Below are 6228 nucleotides of genomic sequence, written 5' to 3'. Positions count from 1 at the left end.
GGGTCTTAGAGAGTCGGGATTCCTTTAGGCTTGGTGTTTGGGTTGCGATGCCTCTGGCGGACGGAGCTGCTTTTATGCAGCACCCTGCCCAACCGGGAACCTGCTCCAGAGTTGGGTGCTGCCCCGTTACTCCTGTGACCTTGAACGAGGCTTCCTCCTGTCGCCCCAGTGACCCTTCTGGAAAATGCTTAGTTCCTCAAGGAAACCAAATAAAGCCGGAACCTTGGCAAATCAGTTTTGCTGGATTATTAACAGGGCATCCTGATTTTCAAGTCTTGAGCAAGTATCAATTGTATCTTGTTTCTTCTAGGTTCAACAGAAATTTTTTTTTTTAATAATTTTTTATTTTTGTGAGGCAGGGCCTCACTATGTAGTCCTGGCTGGCCTGGAACTTGCTAGTAGACCAGGCTGGCCTTGAACTCACGGGGATCAACCTGCCTCTGCCTTCCAAGTGTTGGGATTAAAGGCTTTCAGCATCATGGCAGGCCCCAGCAAAATCTTTTAAAGGACCAGGGATGTAGCCCATGTGGTCTAGCATGCTCCAGGCTTGCGTTCCATCCCCAGCGCCACATAACACCAGGCTGAAAGATGCACCTCTGTAATCTGAACACTTGGTAGGTGGAGGCATGAGGATCAGAATTTCAAGGCCAGACTGGGATACATGAGACCCTGCCACAAACACAACCAACCACACCAACGTAATCTCTTAAATGACCCTCGGGTTGCTGTCTGCGTTTCCCTTGCCTGGCTCACAGCATCAACCTCCTCTGGTGCTTTCTTGCGTCCCTCCTCCGGTTTACCTTCCATATGGCAGTCAGAGGCATCTTGCTGGAACACTGTAAGGCTGGCACCCGCCCCAGACTTCCGTGGCTCCCCAGCTCTCTTAGGAGAAAATCTAAACCCTTTCTGATGAGAAGCGGTGACTAGTCTGGCCTCTGGCCACATCTCCAGACCGCACGGCTCCCTTTGGAACCCCACCTAAGGCTGTATATCTTCCTACTCTAGCTTCTTGAACTCCTTCTCAGGCTAGACTCTGTAAGTGCTTTTAAGTATCAGCTTGACCCCACCTCCACCCCTGACCACAACCAACAATCACCCTGGAAAGTAGGTACTGGTATCATGTCCATCTTACGTGTAGAGACACTGAGGTTCACAGGAATCAATATTCTCCTGGGAAGTCTCAGTGAAAGTCAGAATCTGAATCTAATTCCTGGGTGCTAGGTTCCTGTTTGACTGCCTCTGTCAGTGCCGGTGGAATCATGTCAGATAGTGAATTTTCATTTTCTTTTTTCTTTTGGTTTTTCAAGGCAGGGTTTCTCTGTGTAGCTCTGCGCCTTTCCTGGGACTCACTTGGTAGCCCAGGCTGACCTCGAACTCACAGAGATCCGCCTGGCTCTGCCTCCCGAGTGCTGGGATTAAAGGCGTGCGCCGCCGCCGCCGCCGCCGCCGCCGCCGCCGCCGCCGCCGCCACCACCACCACCTCCCGGCAAGATAGTGAATTTTCTTTTTCTTTTTTTTCCTTCGAGACAGTATCTTAATACATTTGAATCCAGCTCAGACTTTTCCTGAGACTATATGACCTTGGGCAAGGCATCACTCTTTCTATGATTTCCTCTCTAAAGAGGAGATAGTCATGGAATATAAATGCAGAGGAGGTTTAAGAAAAGCCTGGCCTGGTGGCTTACACTTACAGTCCCAGCATTTGAGAGGTGGAGGGAGAAGAATTGCTATGAGTTTGAGGCCAGCTTGAGCCAGTTAGTGAGTACCTGAGTCAGACCCCATTTTCGTCTCTCTCTCTTTTTTTTCCCAGCTAAAAATCTCCAACCAAGCAAAAAGTTCATATGAGTTACAGTGTTTGAATGAGAAGGATGCTCCATATTGAGTCCCGTACAGGTAGTCTGAGTCTGACAGAGTGAATAAAGCTGGAATGACGGGACTTTCAGGGGGTTAGAAGGACCTTGTCCAACTGGGAGATGTAAGAATGGCTTCCTGGAGGAGTGTTAGAACAGAGATATGAAGTATGAAGTATGAGGGCAGAGGGGGAAAGGCATTTTTTATTTATTTATTTTTTATTTAAAGACAGGGTCCCATGTAGCCTCAGCTGGCCTTAAACTCAGCATGTAGCCGAGGATTACCTTGAACTCCTAACCCTCCCACCTTCAGTCAGGAAGTGCTGGTATTATAGGTCGTGCCACCAGGCCCTGTTTTATGCGATGCTGGGGCTGGAACCCAGGCCTTCACATATGCTAGGCAATCACTTTACCAACCGAGGTACATCCTCAGGAAGGACATTAAAGCAGAAGGCCCAGCAAATGCAACCACTTGAAAGTGTTTCTCTTGCCTGCAAGGAACAAGGGAGAGGGGTGGAAGAGTGACATGTACAGAGACGAAACAGAACAGACACACCCTCCTACACAGGAATCTGCAGACTTAGACTCTCCCACGCAGACACACACACACACAGACACACACTCACTCACTCTTCTGGAATTACTGCGCTAAACAGTCCCACACACATATGCAGTATCACAACATCACACAGACATTGAAAAAGAAACCACAGTGCCAGGCTGGAGATGTAGATCAACTGGTCGAGTGCTTGACTAGCATGCAACAAGCTCCCGGGTTCAATGCCCAGGACCAAATAAAACAGGTATGGTGAAGCATGCCTGTAATCCCAGCACTAGGAAGATAAAGGCAGGACGATCAGAAGTTCTTGGCTACATAGAGAGTCAAAGGCTGGCCAGGGATAAATGAGATGCTGAGTTAAACTCCACAGGCTTCTGAGAAGTGTCAGCAAGTAAAGATGCTGCCACCAAGCCTGATGACCTGAGAGCGTGGTGCTCAGGACCCACATGGTGGAAGGCAAGAACCAGCTCCTGCAAGTCGTCCTTGATGTCCACATATAATGGCATGCACGCACACCCCAACTCTCTCTCTCTCTCTCTCTCACACACACACACATGAAAAACCACAATGCTTCTACACAAGTCATTACAGAAAAACAGAGATACTAATATTGACATGTAGAAGGAATCACACCTGTTCTCAACACTGAAGTATTGCAGACCCATATGCTTACTCGAAATGGCAACATCAGCATACACAACACACACACACACACACACACACACACACACACACACAGGAATCATAAAGTAACATGGAAGCCAAATGTAGTAGTACACCCCTGTTATTCCAGCACTTAAGAAGTGGAGGCAGATGGATCAAAGTTGAAGGTTATCCTTGGCTACAAGTTTGAGGCTAGCCTGGTCTACAGTAGGCTGTCTCATTGTTCACAAACAGACAATGGATACCAGCTACACGGTGCGCCCACACCCTCCAAAGTAACCCCACAGATGAGTCAACACACGTCTGTCTGGTGCCAACCAAGGCGAGGTCTTTATGGTGGTTTTGGAGACAGTTTTGGGTTTCTGAGCCAGCATGGCTGGGCCATGTCCTTCCTCTCTCCTAGCCAGGACAGTTCCTGCCATCGAGGGCCCACAAAACCCATGAGGGGAAGGGAGGTTCACACCCTTTCCCCTGTAGCACCTGGACAGGCCACCTCTTGACAAGACAGATTGTGTGGTGCCTTCCATAGAGTCATGGATGACACAGAGAGGGGAGCCTTTCCCTGTGGAAGACCAAGAGTAGCACCATTGTAGAAGGGAGCTGGGGGTAAGGAGGATGCATAGATGGTGGGAGACAGCTGAGGGGGTCCTGCCCTCTTTCCCCACCCCAAGATATGCAGACAGGGCTGTGCGTGTGCCTGTGCGGCTGGATTATGGATCCCCTAAGGAGGGGAGGGAGCCCCAGGTCCCTAGATACCTAGAGTAGAGTTAAGGTTAAGTGCATGCCTGGAAGCTTGGGGTGAGGAGTGAAAGAGGTTCTAGGGTAGAGAATGTTCAAGGCTATGAGACAGGAGGGAGGGGCTTGAGCATGAAGTTCAGGAGCAGATGATCTGGAATGGGAAGACTTGAGAGTTAAGGGAAGAACCGAGACAAGCGCAGTGAGGGTTAGGAAGCCCAGAACAGAGCTAGAAGGATTAGATTTGGACCTAAAGAGTCAAGGGATGGCAGATCTTGATCAAGAGAATCTACAGAGTGAGTTCTAGATTCTATAACAGGAGACATTCTACAACAAGCCCATTTGGAGGCTGCATTCCAGAACCTGAGGAAGTAAGATCGGAAGCCAGAGGCAATTGGAAACTATGAGTCTAGAACCCCAGTGACTCATGAGTAATGGCAGAATTAGAAAAAGCCTAGGACAGGGGCATGTGTCTCAGCTGACAGAGTGCTTGCCTGTCATGCACAAAGCTGAGTTTCATCCCTGGTACCACATAAAGTGAGTATGATGATGCACACTTGCAATTCCAGCATTTGAGAAGTGGAGGGTAGAGGATCAGAAGTTCAAGGTCATCCTTGTGTAATAGTGAGCTGGAGGCCATCCTGAGCTATGTGAAATCCTGCCTCCTCTCTGGAAAAAAAAGCCTAAAAACTAAGTTCTAGAATCCACAGGGATTTTGGGGGTCTTACAATCTAGAATTAGAAAGAGTCAGGGTTCTAAGGTTTAGAACTAGAGAAATACATAAGGCAAGACATTATCAACTGATATTTCCAAGATGTGCTCTAGATTCAGGGAAATTTAAGTCATAAGATCTGAAGCAAGGTGGTTTTAGTAATTGTGGGATCTAGAACCAAAGGAGCTCATGGGACAAGGTCTAGAATAAGAAGACATTTACAGAGGCTGAGTGTAGCTCAGTTGGTAGAGTACTTGCCTAGCATGCATGAGGCTCTGGGTTCATTCCTCAGCACCACATAAAACTAGGCATACATGTAATCCCAGCACTTGGGAGGTGGGTGAAGGAGTATCATGAGTCATCCCTGACTACACAGTAAATTAATGGTCAGTGGGTTTTGAGACACTGTCTCAAAACAGTAACAGACCCCAGAAAGTATTTTTTTTCTTTTTGGTTTGTTTTTCCAGGACAGGGTTTCTCTGTGTAGCCCTGGCTGTCCTGGAACTTGCTCTATAGACCAGGCTGTACTCGAAGAGAACCACCTGCCTCTGCTTCCCAAGTGCTGGGACTAAAGGTGTGCACCACTACCCTCTGGCTTGATATTTGAAGCTCAGTAATAGGCAGATTATCAGGTCATCTGAGAACAGAGCATCTTGGAAGTTTCAAGGTCTAGAGTTTGCATAATCTAAAACCTGGGGATGACGGAGGTAGTGAAATCTAGAACCCAAGAGAATGGGCACATGGTGTCTGGCTCCAGAAGAGCCAGCTCCAAGTTCAAGACATAACTCACTTTACCCCTCCTTAATTGGGGGAAAGCAATTCTTGAATTTTTGAGTGCAGAAACCTGAAGAGAAATAAGATAGATATCATGAGGTTTGAAACCAAAATGATCTAGAAATGAGATCTGGATTTGAAACCAAATATCTTACGGATCAGAAAGACTGGAACCAGCAGGAAGCTTGGAGTTGTGAGATCCAGAAACAAGAAGGAACTGTCAGTTATAAGATCAAATAGGCTCAGTTTTAAAGGCCTAAAATTCCCAGCTACTTGGAAGGCTAAGGCAGGAGGATCATGAGCTCAAGACCTGCCTAGGTTTACTGAATAAGTTCAAGGTTAGTCTGAGCAATCGATCAAGATCCTGTCTCAAAATAAAACAAAAAATAAAATGAGGATATAGCTCAGTGGTAGAGTGCTTGTTTAGCAGGTGGAAAGTCCTGGATTTAGTCCTCAATACCACACACACAAACAGTCTGCAATGACAGGGAGCAGAGGGAATGGGAACCAGAGGGATTTTTAAGAAGATGTCTAGAGCCAGAGGAAACTACAGGAGGAGATTCTGGTGGTTGTAGGCTCTAGACCCAGAGAGCCTTACAGATTATGTAACTCAAACCACACTTTAAAACACTGTGAGGTTTGAAAACAGACAGAATTGGGGGCTGTGAGAGCCAGCCCAAGAAAGAGCTGAAGACTCCGAGATCTGGAACTAGAAGGGTTTGAAGAAACTGAGGTCTGTAGCAGACCATGTTGGAGGTGATGCAGTCTAGAGCCAGAGGGATGTCAATGATAGGACAGTCTAGGACCAGAGAATGACAGAGAAGGCTAGCAGTCACATAGTTTGGAACCAATGAAGACCAGAGGTAGCATAGCCTAGAACCAAAGACAGTCACAGATTGTATAGTCTAGAACAGCGGTTCTCAACCTGTGGGTTT

This window comes from Peromyscus leucopus, chromosome 1 (assembly GCF_004664715.2).
Source record: "Peromyscus leucopus breed LL Stock chromosome 1, UCI_PerLeu_2.1, whole genome shotgun sequence".
In the NCBI taxonomy this organism is placed as follows: Eukaryota; Metazoa; Chordata; class Mammalia; order Rodentia; family Cricetidae; genus Peromyscus; species Peromyscus leucopus.
This window is presented reverse-complemented; position numbering follows the sequence as displayed.